At 37.3% G+C, this 17,500-nt stretch overlaps 1 non-coding gene across 1 annotated transcript; it reads left to right on the plus strand.

Annotated features, from left to right (window-relative positions):
- Nucleotides 1–2,377: 2,377 nt before the first annotated feature.
- Trnat-cgu (transfer RNA threonine (anticodon CGU)) lies at nucleotides 2,378–2,450 on the plus strand. Its single transcript has one exon. It is a non-coding gene; the product is annotated as a tRNA-Thr (tRNA).
- The last annotated feature ends 15,050 nt before the right edge of the window (nucleotides 2,451–17,500 follow it).

Here is a 17,500-nt window from a genome sequence, read left to right on the forward strand (position 1 = left end):
GTCTCAGTGATTATTAAAAATAATGGTCGAAGTTCGCGGATCATGAAAAATGCGAGCTTCAGCGAGCTTTTTCATGACCGCGAACTGAGACCATTATTTTTAATAATCACTGAGACGAGGTGTGTAACCTCTTTATTCCTCCTTTCTTCAGTTATTCAAAGAAAACAGGAGTTTTTGTGCGAAAGTTTGATCGAATCCGAATCACTCAACCAGTCAACCTGCGCAGGCGATCGATTAATGCGCGGTTGTATAGTTCCGTGCAAATCATTCCATTCTGTTAACACTTCTTGTCAGTTTCCCTGTTTTAGACTAAAATCAAGTACACAGATATGCTGTTATTCTGCTGTGGCGGTAAAGGCAGATATTGTGTGTTCTGTTTATGTTTTAGTATCGTTCAGGATAATGTTCTTTCGTCAAATGGGACTAGCAGACGAACTTTTGCACCCGTGTTCCAACGTTAATTACTGTATGAAGTTCAGTTTTCTGGGGAAAATAGTGTATGAAACCGCTTTATGTTGTTTAAATTGATGAGATGTGTGCATTTGGTTGCGTGTGATCTGTTTATAAAATGAAATGTTGTTGAAAACTGACCGTCGGATTGCAGTCAGTGTTGTCGAAGAAACTGCGTTAAAAGAAGGGGAACTACTCTTGTCGGCAAGAGTATGAGTTACTTGCCTTGGGAATTTGCTTGTGATGAACGGTGTGTGCACGGCAGATCTAGATTCAGAAAACAACCTAACTCATGGATTTTATATGGAGATTCATGTGTTCAGGCCTGTAGTTGTTAATTTAAATGCGGTATGTTTGTATTGTTTTCTCCAGAGATGTATATTTCGTACGTATAGAGCGTTCGGAACTTTTCAGTCGCAAAAGTAGTACCAAAACAAAAGAGCTTCTCAACCCATTGCACTATCGAGGATTCAGGCTGTTGCTGGCTCGTTATTTGTTTGGTTGCTGGGTCATTATCGAAAAATAACTAGCTCTACAAGTTTACAGAGGTAAAGAAGCAGAGGGGGGAATAATACTAAAGAGTAATTACGAGGGGTAAGAGTGTACTCCAGAACACCACACTGTTGCCATTTTGCACAACATAACAACAACAACTAAATTAAATAAAAACGGAACAAAAAACCCACCCCAACCACTCATTCCTATTTGTCACAGTACCACCGAGACGCAGTTTCTATTTTTATCCACCTTCTCTTCCTTTTTCTTCTCTCGCGAACTACTTTTCTTCGAGAACCTCCGCCTCTCGAAATGTCGTTCATTCTCCAAGAAAGGGGGATAATTTGAATTCGTTGAGCTGCTTACCGATCGCTGGACGCACTCTGTCATCACTCGAACCTGTCTTCCTGCTGTGTGAGGGAACATAACGACCGTGAATTCATCATATAAAACCTTTGTGTTGGACCAACGAGTCTTCTTCTTGTTGTTAGGCGGTTGTTGATGATGGCAGTTTTGTTTTGCTGTAGTGTTGTTGTATATTCAATTTGTATTCAACGATGTTGTTATGTCTGTCTGTTTGTCTCTTTGACGGCGTCTGTCAGTATGACTGTTTCCCTGTCTGTCCCTATCTCTTTTATGTGTGTCTGTCGTTATGAATGTCTCTCTATCTTTTGTCTGTCTCTATGTGTTTGTCTGTCTGTCTATGTGTTTGTCTGTCTGTCTCTATGTGTTTGTCTGTCTGTCTCTATGTGTTTGTCTGTCTGTCTCTATGTGTTTGTCTCTGACAGACTAGAAGTGGAAAACACCGCTGCCGCTCTGAGTAATTACACGGCATTTGTAAAAGCGAACTCTCTCTCCCTCTCACTTCCCCCTCTCTCTCTCCCCCCTCCCACCCTCTCTCTCTCTCTCTCTCTCTCTCTCTCTCTCTCTCTTTCTCTCTCTCTATCTCTTCTTTGTCTTGTCCTGTCCCCCTTTTGTTTTTGTTTTTGGTGAAATATAGTTTGTATAAATGCATAATGTTTGATTAAAAGAGCAAATTGTTAAAGTCACGCCGCAAGTTATTGTCATCCGTGTGTTTGTTTCACCTGTTAGGATCAGCTCTATAAGCGTATAGCTATAGTTGTTTATCCAAAAATGCTCATGCTCTATTATATCCATGCATTGTTGTATAAAACACTGCTTAAACCTAAGTACAAAGAATCGATTTAGAGGAAGACTCTTTCTTTCTCTCGTGACCCTTTTCTGCCTGTCCGAAGTTCAGCATGTACTTTACACCTCTTTAATAATTTTGTAAGAATGAAATCTTTGTGGTCGTACGTATGATAATGACAATACAGGAATTATCAATTTTCTACAAACCTTTACTTTGCACTCCATCAAATACCCTTTGGAGTCTTATATGGAGATATCGATGACTTCTTGGGGGGAGACCGGCCCGGTTGGCCGAGTGGTAAGGCGTCCGCCCCGTGATCGGGAGGTCGTGGGTTCGAACCCCGGCCGGGTCATACCTAAGACTTTAAAATTGGCAATCTAGTGGCTGCTCCGCCTGGCGTCTGGCATTATGGGGTTAGTGCTAGGACCGGTTGGTCCGGTGTCAGAATAATGTGACTGGGTGAGACATGAAGCCTGTGCTGCGACTTCTGTCTTGTGTGTGGCGCACGTTATATGTCAAAGCAGCACCGCCCTGATATGGCCCTTCGTGGTCGGCTGGGCGTTAAGCAAAGAAAAAAAAAAAAAAAAAAAAAAAAAAAGCTTCTTGGGGAGCTCTTAGCAAGCTGATGATGATGACAGGGAAGACTGTGAGTTTGCAAGAAATGTCGCTTGCAACCACTTGCTTTGCACTCTAGCTATAAAAACGCTCAGATGTTTCCGTCTCGCACGAAGCAATTAACTTTTATTTTCTGGGTCATGTTGTAAGACGATGTCCTTCTGTTATCTGTAGCCTTCAAATGTCGTGCCGTCTTGTTGAGAACCGGATCATCCGTCCTCCTGTAACACGTACGTATTCCTCCGCCAAGTCGAGTTAAGGTGCTATTAAAGAACTCTTTTAGGTGCATGCATCAATATGAAAGTAAAGAAGAATGACAGAAAGAAAGAAAGAGAGAAAGAAAGAAAGAGAGAAAGACAGAAAGAAAGAAAGAAAGAAAGAAAGAAAGAAAGAAAGAAAGAGAGAAAGAAAGAAAGAAAGAGAGAAAGAAAGAAAGAAAGAAAGAAAGAAAGAAAGAGAGAAAGAGAGAAAGAGAGAAAGACAGAAAGAGAAAACGAAAGAAAGAAAGAGAGAAAGAGAGAAAGAGAGAAAGAAAGAAAGAAAGAAAGAAAGAAAGAGAGAAAGAGAGAAAGAAAGAGAGAAAGAAAGAGAGAAAGAAAGAAAGAAAGAGAGAGAAAGAAAGAGAGAAAGAGAGAAAGAAAGAAAGAAAGAAAGAGAGAAAGAAAGACAGACAGAAAGAAAGAAAGAACGAAAGACAGACACATAGAAAGAAAGAAAGAACGAAAGACAGACAGACAGAAAGAGAGAGAGAAAGAAAGAACGACAGACAGACAGAAAGAGAGAGAGAAAGAAAGAAAGAAAGAAAGAGAGAAAGACAGAAAGAGAGAAAGACAGACAGAAGGAAAGAAAGAAAGACAGAAAGACAGACAGAAGGAAAGAAAGAAAGAAAGAAAGAAAGAATCTCACATTAACAAGCAGCCAAAACACATAACAAAACAACAAAAGTGAAGAACGAGAAACAAAGCAAACATGCAAACCAACAACTAAACAAGAAAAGCAGAGGAGAAAAAATCTATGTTGTGAACGATGGATGGTATGAGACAACGGAGCTCACCCTGGATGTAACAACATTATTTTCTCCCTCTACGTCGGAGTGCTGCTCTTTCCTTGTTATTTTACTATCCGTCAAACTCTCTCCCTCCTCTCCCCAATCTATCAGAACAATGGTACTTTCTAATGTTTAAGACGATTACATAAGAAACATGTTTTATTTATTTCATTCATGTTTTAATTTCTTACTACACTTATAAATGTGTAATACAGTCAGTGTGTGTGTGTGGGGGTGTCCTTGAAATCCTCTATATAATTCTCTTTATTTATATAGCGCCTTATCCGAAGTTCAAAGCGCTTTAACCACTTCTTCCCCTGTAGTTTCTTCCTTTTCGTGGAGTTCCTTCCTCTTTTTGGTTTCCCCTCCATCTTCTTATCATACCGATTTTGTTCCCTGATGCTTTGCTTTTTGTTTTCCTATGTGTTTGTTTGTTTGTTTGTTTGTTAGTCCTGAAGAAGTTTCCATAAGCAAAACTTTGATTTAGTATTGTATGTGCTGTCCTTGTGTTGGTGAGCACAGAACATTATTTTGTTTATCTCTCGCACAGTCACTTTGTCAGAATATTTTACATGTTGTAGTTGTTTACACTAAATGGTACATCATGACCATACTTGCACTTTTGCAAATAAAGTGTCTTTAACGCACATAAGCCACGCATCGAGGACTGTTCTTCAAAACAACCTATTTCTACAGAATAAATGTATTGTTATTCCATCGAGGACTGTTCTTCAAAACAACCTCTTTCTACTGAATAAATGTATTGTTATTCCATCGAGGACTTTTCATAAAAACAACCCCTTTCTACACAATAAATGTATTGTTATTCCATCGAGGACTGTTCTCAAAAACAACCCCTTTCTACAGAATAAATGTATTGTTATTCCATCGAGGACTGTTCTTAAAAACAATCCCTTTCTACAGAATAAATGTATTGTTATTCCATCGAGGACTGTTCTTAAAAACAATCCCTTTCTACAGAATAAATGTATTGTTATTCCATCGAGGAATGTTCTTTAAAACAACCCCTTTCTACAGAATAAATGTATTGGACAGTCTTCCAAAGCAATAAGGAGATTACCAAGAAGCAGAGAAGAACCATTCAAAGGGAACAGATTGCTAATGGATATCACCGCTCTGGGGTCGTTCTTTCCATTACTGGAGCAAAGATCGTGATTATGATATCGTCCTGCAAAAAAAAAAAATCCGGATGCATTAATTCTGGCAATTTCACAAGCTATAACCATCATCGTCTGATAAATAACCTCGACAGCCTCTTCTCAAGTCACTGTCTGCGGCTGTATAATGAAATCCTTTCAAGAAGCGATGTCTCCTTTGAAGTAATCCGAGCAGAATCCTCTTCGAAATTGTCTTTCATTGAATTCCAGAATGGGAGGAAATGCTTTGTGTGATTTCTTTGAAAGCGCGCCGTCTGCGCTGGAACAGTTGTGTCGATAGGTCTATGGTGTCCTGTTGTGTCGATATGTCTATGGTGTCCTGTTATGTCGATAGGTCAATGGTGTCCTGTCCTCGTCTGAAACTGAGTGGATACCATTCGCTGATTAACAGCCGGCGTATGCCGGTGTAACACGAGAAAATTATTCCCACGAGATTTTTTACTCCGGAGTAAAAATTTCGAACGAAAATTTTACTCCCTTTACGAAAAAAAGTACTCCCTCATTACACGAGTAAATTACTCCCCACGACAAGTGTGTTCCGAGTAAACATTTCGTTCAAAAATGTTACTCCCCTGACGAATAAATAACGAGTAAATTACTCCACCCTCACACGAGCAATTTAACTGCCCACGCCAGGTGTACACAACTTTTACTCCCTTGTCCCCTGTTAATCTTGGTGGTGGAAGGGGTGGAGGGAGGGTAGCGCGACATTTGTTTGCAGAGATCACATATTGGCATTATCCCTTCGTCCGCATCCCATTTTTGTGCACGAGATTTGTACTGGAAATAAAAAATGTGGGGAGTCAAAATTTCGTGGAGGGAGTAATTTTTTCATACCTTGGGGAGTTCTTTTCTCGTACGAAAGGTGTACTCGGAGTAAGAATTTTGTACGAAAGTTTTACTCCGGAGTAAATTTTTACTCCGGAGTAAATTTGTTGTGGAGTAAAAATGTCGTGTTACACCGGCTTATGCCGGGTGTCCTCTGAGCTCAAAGGAAAACTATAGATAAAGTAAAGCGAGGTTTAGTGTCTGCGGCACTTTTTGTTGTGGACTTCTAATGCCTGATGTATTGTCAGTGGGCATTTCAAGTTGCTTTCTTTTTTTCTTATTCTTCTTCTTTCTTTGTATTGATGTTTCGTTCAAGGTAGATTTTATAGGGATTGTGTGAAATGGTTATTTCAACGGACGGGCGCTGTGGTGGGGTGGTAAGACGTCGGCCTCTTAATCGGAAGGTCGAGGGTTCGAATCCCCGCCGCGGCCGCCTGGTGGGTTAAATGTGGAGATTTTTCCGATCTTCCAGGTCAACTCTTCGTGTGTACACGCAAGCACAAGACCAAGTGCGCACGGAAAAGATCCTGTAATCAGAGTTCGGTGAGTTATAGAAACACGAAAATACCCAGCATGCTTCCTCCGAAAGCGGCGTATGGCTGCCTAAATGGCGGGGTAAAAACGGTCATACACGTAAAATTCCACTCGTGCAAAAACACGAGTATACGTGGGAGTCTAAGCCCATGGAAGAAGAAGAAGAAGAAGAAGAAGAAGAAGAAGAAGAAGAAGAAGAAGAAGAAGAAGAAGAAGAAGAAGAAGAAGAAGAAGAAGAAGAAGAAGAAGAAGAAGAAGAAGAAGAAGAAGAAGAAGAAGAAGAAGAAGAAGAAGAAGAAGAAGAAGAAGAAGAAGAAGAAGAAGAAGAAGAAGAAGAAGAAGAAGAAGAAGAAGAAGAAGAAGAAGAAGAAGAAGAAGAAGAAGAAGAAGAAGAAGAAGAAGAAGAAGAAGAAGAAGAAGAAGAAGAAGAAGAAGAAGAAGAAGAAGAAGAAGAAGAAGAAGAAAGAAGAAGAAGAAGAAGAAGAAGAAGAAGAAGAAGAAGAAGAAGAAGAAGAAGAAGAAGAAGAAGAAGAAGAAGAAGAAGAAGAAGAAGAAGAAGAAGAAGAAGAAGAAGAAGAAGAAGAAGAAGAAGAAGAAGAAGAAGAAGAAGAAGAAGAAGAAGAAGAAGAAGAAGAAGAAGAAGAAGAAGAAGAAGAAGAAGAAGAAGAAGAAGAAGAAGAAGAAGAAGAAGAAGAAGAAGAAGAAGAAGAAGAAGAAGAAGAAGAAGAAGAAGAAGAAGAAGAAGAAGAAGAAGAAGAAGAAGAAGAAGAAGAAGAAGAAGAAGAAGAAGAAGAAGAAGAAGAAGAAGAAGAAGAAGAAGAAGAAGAAGAAGAAGAAGAAGAAGAAGAAGAAGAAGAAGAAGAAGAAGAAGAAGAAGAAGAAGAAGAAGAAGAAGAAGAAGAAGAAGAAGAAGAAGAAGAAGAAGAAGAAGAAGAAGAAGAAGAAGAAGAAGAAGAAGAAGAAGAAGAAGAAGAAGAAGAAGAAGAAGAAGAAGAGAAGAAGAAGAAGAAGAAGAAGAAGAAGAAGAAGAAGAAGAAGAAGAAGAAGAAGAAGAAGAAGAAGAAGAAGAAGAAGAAGAAGAAGAAGAAGAAGAAGAAGAAGAAGAAGAAGAAGAAGAAGAAGAAGAAGAAGAAGAAGAAGAAGAAGAAGAAGAAGAAGAAGAAGAAGAAGAAGAAGAAGAAGAAGAAGAAGAAGAAGAAGAAGAAGAAGAAGAAGAAGAAGAAGAAGAAGAAGAAGAAGAAGAAGAAGAAGAAGAAGAAGAAGAAGAAGAAGAAGAAGAAGAAGAAGAAGAAGAAGAAGAAGAAGAAGAAGAAGAAGAAGAAGAAGAAGAAGAAGAAGAAGAAGAAGAAGAAGAAGAAGAAGAAGAAGAAGAAGAAGAAGAAGAAGAAGAAGAAGAAGAAGAAGAAGAAGAAGAAGAAGAAGAAGAAGAAGAAGAAGAAGAAGAAGAAGAAGAAGAAGAAGAAGAAGAAGAAGAAGAAGAAGAAGAAGAAGAAGAAGAAGAAGAAGAAGAAGAAGAAGAAGAAGAAGAAGAAGAAGAAGAAGAAGAAGAAGAAGAAGAAGAAGAAGAAGAAGAAGAAGAAGAAGAAAGAAGAAGAAGAAGAAGAAGAAGAAGAAGAAGAAGAAGAAGAAGAAGAAGAAGAAGAAGAAGAAGAAGAAGAAGAAGAAGAAGAAGAAGAAGAAGAAGAAGAAGAAGAAGAAGAAGAAGAAGAAGAAGAAGAAGAAGAAGAAGAAGAAGAAGAAGAAGAAGAAGAAGAAGAAGAAGAAGAAGAAGAAGAAGAAGAAGAAGAAGAAGAAGAAGAAGAAGAAGAAGAAGAAGAAGAAGAAGAAGAAGAAGAAGAAGAAGAAGAAGAAGAAGAAGAAGAAGAAGAAGAAGAAGAAGAAGAAGAAGAAGAAGAAGAAGAAGAAGAAGAAGAAGAAGAAGAAGAAGAAGAAGAAGAAGAAGAAGAAGAAGAAGAAGAAGAAGAAGAAGAAGAAGAAGAAGAAGAAGAAGAAGAAGAAGAAGAAGAAGAAGAAGAAGAAGAAGAAGAAGAAGAAGAAGAAGAAGAAGAAGAAGAAGAAGAAGAAGAAGAAGAAGAAGAAGAAGAAGAAGAAGAAGAAGAAGAAGAAGAAGAAGAAGAAGAAGAAGAAGAAGAAGAAGAAGAAGAAGAAGAAGAAGAAGAAGAAGAAGAAGAAGAAGAAGAAGAAGAAGAAGAAGAAGAAGAAGAAGAAGAAGAAGAAGAAGAAGAAGAAGAAGAAGAAGAAGAAGAAGAAGAAGAAGAAGAAGAAGAAGAAGAAGAAGAAGAAGAAGAAGAAGAAGAAGAAGAAGAAGAAGAAGAAGAAGAAGAAGAAGAAGAAGAAGAAGAAGAAGAAGAAGAAGAAGAAGAAGAAGAAGAAGAAGAAGAAGAAGAAGAAGAAGAAGAAGAAGAAGAAGAAGAAGAAGAAGAAGAAGAAGAAGAAGAAGAAGAAGAAGAAGAAGAAGAAGAAGAAGAAGAAGAAGAAGAAGAAGAAGAAGAAGAAGAAGAAGAAGAAGAAGAAGAAGAAGAAGAAGAAGAAGAAGAAGAAGAAGAAGAAGAAGAAGAAGAAGAAGAAGAAGAAGAAGAAGAAGAAGAAGAAGAAGAAGAAGAAGAAGAAGAAGAAGAAGAAGAAGAAGAAGAAGAAGAAGAAGAAGAAGAAGAAGAAGAAGAAGAAGAAGAAGAAGAAGAAGAAGAAGAAGAAGAAGAAGAAGAAGAAGAAGAAGAAGAAGAAGAAGAAGAAGAAGAAGAAGAAGAAGAAGAAGAAGAAGAAGAAGAAGAAGAAGAAGAAGAAGAAGAAGAAGAAGAAGAAGAAGAAGAAGAAGAAGAAGAAGAAGAAGAAGAAGAAGAAGAAGAAGAAGAAGAAGAAGAAGAAGAAGAAGAAGAAGAAGAAGAAGAAGAAGAAGAAGAAGAAGAAGAAGAAGAAGAAGAAGAAGAAGAAGAAGAAGAAGAAGAAGAAGAAGAAGAAGAAGAAGAAGAAGAAGAAGAGAAGAAGAAGAAGAAGAAGAAGAAGAAGAAGAAGAAGAAGAAGAAGAAGAAGAAGAAGAAGAAGAAGAAGAAGAAGAAGAAGAAGAAGAAGAAGAAGAAGAAGAAGAAGAAGAAGAAGAAGAAGAAGAAGAAGAAGAAGAAGAAGAAGAAGAAGAAGAAGAAGAAGAAGAAGAAGAAGAAGAAGAAGAAGAAGAAGAAGAAGAAGAAGAAGAAGAAGAAGAAGAAGAAGAAGAAGAAGAAGAAGAAGAAGAAGAAGAGAAGAAGAAGAAGAAGAAGAAGAAGAAGAAGAAGAAGAAGAAGAAGAAGAAGAAGAAGAAGAAGAAGAAGAAGAAGAAGAAGAAGAAGAAGAAGAAGAAGAAGAAGAAGAAGAAGAAGAAGAAGAAGAAGAAGAAGAAGAAGAAGAAGAAGAAGAAGAAGAAGAAGAAGAAGAAGAAGAAGAAGAAGAAGAAGAAGAAGAAGAAGAAGAAGAAGAAGAAGAAGAAGAAGAAGAAGAAGAAGAAGAAGAAGAAGAAGAAGAAGAAGAAGAAGAAGAAGAAGAAGAAGAAGAAGAAGAAGAAGAAGAAGAAGAAGAAGAAGAAGAAGAAGAAGAAGAAGAAGAAGAAGAAGAAGAAGAAGAAGAAGAAGAAGAAGAAGAAGAAGAAGAAGAAGAAGAAGAAGAAGAAGAAGAAGAAGAAGAAGAAGAAGAAGAAGAAGAAGAAGAAGAAGAAGAAGAAGAAGAAGAAGAAGAAGAAGAAGAAGAAGAAGAAGAAGAAGAAGAAGAAGAAGAAGAAGAAGAAGAAGAAGAAGAAGAAGAAGAAGAAGAAGAAGAAGAAGAAGAAGAAGAAGAAGAAGAAGAAGAAGAAGAAGAAGAAGAAGAAGAAGAAGAAGAAGAAGAAGAAGAAGAAGAAGAAGAAGAAGAAGAAGAAGAAGAAGAAGAAGAAGAAGAAGAAGAAGAAGAAGAAGAAGAAGAAGAAGAAGAAGAGAAGAAGAAGAAGAAGAAGAAGAAGAAGAAGAAGAAGAAGAAGAAGAAGAAGAAGAAGAAGAAGAAGAAGAAGAAGAAGAAGAAGAAGAAGAAGAAGAAGAAGAAGAAGAAGAAGAAGAAGAAGAAGAAGAAGAAGAAGAAGAAGAAGAAGAAGAAGAAGAAGAAGAAGAAGAACAAGAAGAAGAAGAAGAAGAAGAAGAAGAAGAAGAAGAAGAAGAAGAAGAAGAAGAAGAAGAAGAAGAAGAAGAAGAAGAAGAAGAAGAAGAAGAAGAAGAAGAAGAAGAAGAAGAAGAAGAAGAAGAAGAAGAAGAAGAAGAAGAAGAAGAAGAACAAGAAGAAGAAGAAGAAGAAGAAGAAGAAGAAGAAGAAGAAGAAGAAGAAGAAGAAGAAGAACAAGAACAAGAAGAAGAAGAAGAAGAAGAAGAAGAAGAAGAAGAAGAAGAAGAAGAAGAAGAAGAAGAAGAAGAAGAAGAAGAAGAAGAAGAAGAAGAAGAAGAACAAGAAGAAGAAGAAGAAGAAGAAGAAGAAGAAGAACAAGAAGAAGAAGAAGAAGAAGAAGAAGAAGAAGAAGAAGAAGAAGAAGAAGAAGAAGAAGAAGAAGAAGAAGAAGAAGAAGAAGAAGAAGAAGAAGAAGAAGAAGAAGAAGAAGAAGAAGAAGAAGAAGAAGAAGAAGAAGAAGAAGAAGAAGAAGAAGAAGAAGAAGAAGAAGAAGAAGAAGAAGAAGAAGAAGAAGAAGAAGAAGAAGAAGAAGAAGAAGAAGAAGAAGAAGAAGAAGAAGAAGAAGAAGAAGAAGAAGAACAAGAAGAAGAAGAAGAAGAAGAAGAAGAACAAGAAGAAGAACAAGAACAAGAACAAGAACAAGAACAAGAACAAGAACAAGAACAAGAAGTGATCAGCAGTTACAAGTCACGTGACTGCACAAGTCACGTGACTGCTGAGAACGAAAGGTAAATAATTTCAATCTTTTCTGATGATTACTAAAATTCCGGAACTAACTTCAGCAACCAACCATATTTACGGGTTAATAATTAATTTAACAGTGTTTTTTTTATTTTTTTTTATTATAAACCAAATGAGTCAAATTGTTTTCAGTGGAACTCTACTCTAATCTGAAGTGTTCCACTTTTGAATACATTTATGTTAAACGTTTTGAACACTTTGTGACATAGTACACAGTTCTGCTAGCAAGAGTGGAACACATAATAAACACATAGAGTTCACAAGTGTTCCTTTGAACACCAGTGAAAACTATGTGTGCTGCTTTTGCCAGTGGAACTATGTAGGCCTACTATGTCACAAAGTGTTCAAGACTGGTGACACAAATGTGTTCAAACGTGGAACTCTTCTGATTAGAGAGCAGTTCCACAGAAAATGATTCGACACATTTGATTTGTAAAATTTGTTGAATGTATAATGGTTGGTTGCTAAAGTTAGTTGATGTTGAAGGTGTTTATCGATGAGGCTGCAGTTGAATATTTGTTTCGCTGTGCAGCCCTTAAAGTCCAACAAATGGTGTACTCGCCTTTGCCAAGTGATTCTGAAAATGTACTAGCCAGACAGCAAACTTTACTCGCCAAACCAACAATTTGTTTCTGCAACTTTACTCGCATTTGGCGGGTAGATGAACATTTCTACTCGCCAGTTACATGTTTCTACTCAAGTTTCAAGTTTCAAGTTTTTTATTAGTCCATAACCCCTGGGGGCATTTTGAACAATAAATACAATCAATACAATCATGATATATGCTAATATAATAAATAAATAAAAATTAAAAAGATTATGAAAAAACTGTTACAGATTCTATTAATAAAGTCCAAAATATTCTTTAGCAATTTCTTTTTGTTAGTAGCAAACAACTTTTTAAATTTAAGTGCATTAGGTTTTTTCCAATAGTAAGATGGTAACAACTCAGCTCTTTCTTCTTTGAAAAAATCACAGACAAATAAATAATGGAATTCATCACCTATGTCTTGTGATACACATTTGGTGCAAGTTCTTTCTGACCTCGGGATGTTAAGGTAACGTTCTTTCTGTACAGGCAAATTGTTGTTTAATGTTCTGAACTTCATCATTGCAACACATTGCTGATATGGCAGGTGTGTGACATAGTCTTCACATGCAAAAATATCTTTAAACATTCGATAATTCCAAAACATATTTTTTGTTCCAATTTCTGTAAACCATTTATGGATATACTGGTCATACAAGCTTCTTTTTACTTTCTGTTTAAACCATGCGCTTGAATATTGAACATTTTCTTGAGAAGTCCAAAGGCCAGGGAGACCAATTTCATTTAAGGTTTTTTCAATAAAACATAAATAATCAGATTCAATCATCTTGTTGATATACAATTTATAAGTAAAGCAGTACACAATACTAGAAAATTTATTTTTATGAATAGGACTAATCAGTTTATACCAATAGCAAAGCATTCTACATTTCATATTAACATCTAGTGGATATCTTCCAAGTTCACCAAATATCATAGCATTTGGAGTTGATTTTTTTAGTTTGAAAACAATTTTATAAAAACGTAATTGAAGTTTAGTAGCAAGTTCGCAGGAACCAAAACCCCAAACCTCACATCCATATAGTAAGATTGGAGCAATCATTTTATCGAACAGGTCAACTTGTATGTCCACAGGCAGTGACAATTGTCTACACGTACGCAAAAGAACAAACATTGCCCTTGAGGCACGATCATATAGATTCTTCTGTGCGACTGAAAATTTATTATTATAATTAATTTTAAGGCCCAAGTACATTACATCAAACACTACTTCGATTGAATTGCCATTATACGTAAACAATGGTTTATTTCTAATTTTACCTCTGGAAAAAACTATAACTTTCGTTTTGTTTACATTAATATTTAGACGCCATTTTAAACAGTATTCGTGCATTTTGTTTAGACATTCTTGCAGGTTTTTTTCAGACTCTGAGCAGATCACAGTATCATCCGCATACAGTAATAAAAACATTTGAAACAAAGCATTTACATCAGTATCTTCCATTCCAACCACAATAGCCTCCCTTGACATAGTTTGTAAACCATTACTGTTTTCCAACAAAAAAGGCTTTAGATCATTTAGAAATAGAGCAAAAAACAGCGGTGACAAGTTTTCCCCTTGTCTAACTCCACACAAACTGGGAAAATATCCAGAGCACTCACTATTAACTTTAACGCAAGACTTGGCATTTTCGTACATATTTCTTACAGTTTTTAAAAACTTCCCATTAACATCAGAACTAACTAATTTCTCCCATAAAAATGCACGGTGAACTTTATCAAACGCTTTTTCATAGTCTACAAATGCACAAAACAGTCGCTTCTTTTTGTTGAGAAAAAAATTTAATATACAATGCAAAGTAAAAACATGGTCTAATGTTGAAAAACCTGTGCGGAAACCTGTTTGTTCTTGACCTAATTTATTATTACTCTCCAAAAAGTTTGATAACCTAGCATTTAAAATTGCACTGAAAAGTTTTCCGAAACAACTGAGTATAGTAATTCCTCTATAATTTGTGGGGTCAGCTTGGGAGCCTTTATTTTTGTACAATGGAATAATTTCGCCTACAGCCCATTGTGTTGGAACCTTTCCTGACTGCAAAACAACATTAAACAACAATACATAAATATCAATCATTCTATCATGCGACGCTTTTAAATACTCATTAATTATTTTATCTTGACCGCATGCCTTATTGTTTTTCAGCTTGTCTATACATTTGATAACTTCCTCCTTTGTAAAAGGCGCATTAAGAAATTCATTACTTGCTTCATTTAAAGGTTCATTACTATCATCCATTTCATTTTCATCACACTCTTGTAGTTTATTGAAATGTTCGAAAAACTCCGAACAAGTTGGATAGTTAGTTTTGGAATTATTTTTTTTATTTTTATTTTTATTTAGAAGATTCCAGTATGCTTTCGGGTCATTACTTCTTAACTTTCTCAAAGTTTTAACGAACTCATTATGATACAACTTGCATTCCTTTTTTATTGTCTTTTTGTATTCATTAAAAGCACTCTTTTTTTCATGTTCATTGAACGCATTTTTAAAGCGTCTTGCTTTATTTTTCGCATGTAAAAATATTTTTCTTTTCTCTTTGCATATTGCACTAAACCATGGTTGTTGGAGTTTGAATTTCTTTGAACGTGGCTTTTTCGTAACTTTTTGTTCTTTAATTACACCGATTTTCTCAGCAGAACAATTTAGAATATCACAAATCTTATTAGTAACACTATCAACGTCATCTGTTGTCGTACTCTCACTTGTAGCTAGCATATCTTGTAATTTAGTTTCAACAGTATAAATATCATCCTCATTCAGATTAACTACAAAAGCTAACTTGGTCCCATTGTTATTATCCCATTTTGGTTTTGTGTACTTGTTACCCTTATCTCTACTTTTAGACAGCAAATCTTCATTTTTGGGGTTTTTCACATCGTCTGCTAGGCAATCATTAGCGCATACTTCATTCTGTTTTAATAAATGCAAAACAACAGGACAGTGTACGTCAGAATAAATTTCACAAAATTCCATCACAGAAAAATATTTAACTTTCGAGAACAGATCTTTTGACAAGATGCAATAATCAACAACGCTCTTATCCTTACATGTGCATTTACCAACCCCTGTATCATCGCCAACTCTACCATTAGCAATAACTAAGCCAGTCATTTTACAAAAATCAATCAATTTAAAACCAAGGTTATTAGTATTATTATCCTGTGATGCCCGCTCACCTATTAGAGTACCAACCTCATCAGAGTCAAACAAGTCATTATCAACAAAACCTTCTGAATGCTGATCATCTTCATACAACATTTCACTCAGATGACCAGTGCGGGAATTTAAGTCTCCTAAGAGACAGACATAATCATTATCTACCCCAAACTGCATGTACACCTCTTCTAATTCAGCGAGTAAAATACTCGCCACTTTCAGGGCTGTCTTCTGCAAATAGCTCCTCCACCTTCCATTTGAAAATGGCTTGTGTTTTCTTCATTAACCTTACTGTTCTGCTACAGTAAGATGTGGTTATTTTGACAATCTGGGTCAGTGTTCATCGTAACCTTACTGTTCTGCTACAGTAAGATGTGGTTATTTTGACAATCTGGGTCAGTGTTCATCGTAACCTTACTGTTCTGCTACAGTAAGATGTGGTTATTTTGACAATCTGGGTCAGTGTTCATCGTAACCTTTTTGGTGGATTGACCTTGACTTGTTGTTGCTGTTGTTGTCGTTAGCCTTTTGGCCTTTAAAAAAAAATTATATGATTGTATCGTAGATGCTAGGAGTGTATGGGTGTATGATTGAAATCCACACCAGGACAAATACGAATAGCTTTTATGCTATATGGCAGATTAAATTCTTGTTCGTGATGTTGACAGACCAGCTTTTTTTGTCGGTCCAAGGAGAGCATATTGTCTTCGGTTTCATCTTTTTCGGTCGGGACCGAAGGCGATATGCCCTCCCCCTCCTCACCCCTTCCCCCCCCCCCCCACCAAGCAAAAGCCTGGACCAATCTATGCTGAGTTTACACGAGAAGGAATTAATAGAAGGTACATGCATCTTGAAATCATCTCCCTTGCCATATTGCCCATCTCGTAAAGGACAACATGTCTCTCTCCATGCAGTCTATATTCTTTATCGGTTTCTTTTCTTTTCGTTGAGACGAACATCCTTTGACTTGAACCTACACCGAAAATGAACTGCCTGGCTGCTTTATATGAAGGGGTGGCCTTTTTTCCCGAAATAATGTTGTCAGTGACATCTATGTCAATCTGAAAGAAAACAAAAATCCTGTTTCGCACAGGAAGCTGCTGTCAGCCAGGTTTTGCTTGTGTATATATATATTTTCATTTTTATTTCGGCAGTATGTATCTTAGGTATGATTTATTTATATCTTTTATCATTTTTCTCGTAGAAGGCTGGAATAACTTATTGTGATTAAGAAGATGGTTTAAATCCAGGAGGAAAGTAACTTTAACTCGTGGGCTGCGAACGACACGTAACCCCAGAGCATTAAGAGTCATCGCCCTTGATTGAATGGTTTGAATGGGCGTTTGTGTTTTCTATAGCCACGCGTGGGAGCTCAGATAAATCCGTCGGGATAATGGAAATATAGTGCGACAGCTTCATTCCGTTTTATGAGCGAATTTGGGATTTGCTTCTCATCTTTTATTTTCTGGCTCGTAATAACGCGGCGATGATGCTTGTGTGTGTGGTAGTGTTGGGTGGGGTTGGTAGTGGCGTGTGTTTGTATGTGACGTGCTGTGTGATGTTGGGCTGTATGGTGTTTGTATGTGTGGGTGTGTGTGTGTATGTGTGTGTGTGTGTGTGTGTGTGTGTGTGTGTGTGTGTGTGTGTGTGTGTGTGTGTGTGTGTGTGTGTGTGTGTGTGTGTGTGTGTGTGTGTGTGTGTGTGTGTGTGTGTGTGTGTGTGTGTTGTAGTGTTGGGTGGGGTTGGTAGTGGCGTGTGTTTGTATGTGACGTGCTGTGTGATGTTGGGCTTGACGGTGTGTGTGTGTGTGTGTGTGTGTGTGTGTGTGTGTGTGTGTGTGTGTGTGTGCGTGTGTGTGTGTGTGTGTGTGTGTGTGTGTGTGTGTGTGTGTGTGCGTGCGTGTGTGTGTGTGTGTGTGTGTGTGTGTGTGTGTGTGTGTGCGATGTTGTGCTTGATGATGTGTGTGTGTGTGTGTGTTTGTGTGTGTGTGTTTGTGTGTGTGTTTGTGTGTGTGTTTGTGTGTGTGTGTGTGGGTGTGTGTGTGCTTGTGTGTGTGTTTGTGTGTGTGTTTGTGTGTGTGTGTTTGTGTGTGTGTTTGTGTGTGTGTTTGTGTGTGTGTTTGTGTGTGTGTGTGTTTGTGTGTGTGTGTGTGTGTGTGTGTGTGTGTGTGTGTGTGTGTGTGCGCGAGAGTGTTTGTGTGCATGTTTAAAATACGACTGCGCAAAAATCTGGATTCTGGAAGTGTGTGTTAAAACCGCACGTCTGCATTAGGGTTTGTGCAAAACATTAAATTCACAACCTCCCCCCCCCCCCTGTTTTAAGAAGAAAACACACACACACACACACACACACACACACACACACACACACACACACACACACACACAAACAAACACACACACACACACTCACCAACACAAACACGCACACACACATACTCACCAACACACTGAACACACACACACGCACGCACGCACGAATGCTCTCTCTATGTCCCCTTGTCTGTCTGTCTATTTGTCTCTTGTTACAG

Source organism: Littorina saxatilis, linkage group LG10 (genome assembly GCF_037325665.1).
Source record: "Littorina saxatilis isolate snail1 linkage group LG10, US_GU_Lsax_2.0, whole genome shotgun sequence".
In the NCBI taxonomy this organism is placed as follows: Eukaryota; Metazoa; Mollusca; class Gastropoda; order Littorinimorpha; family Littorinidae; genus Littorina; species Littorina saxatilis.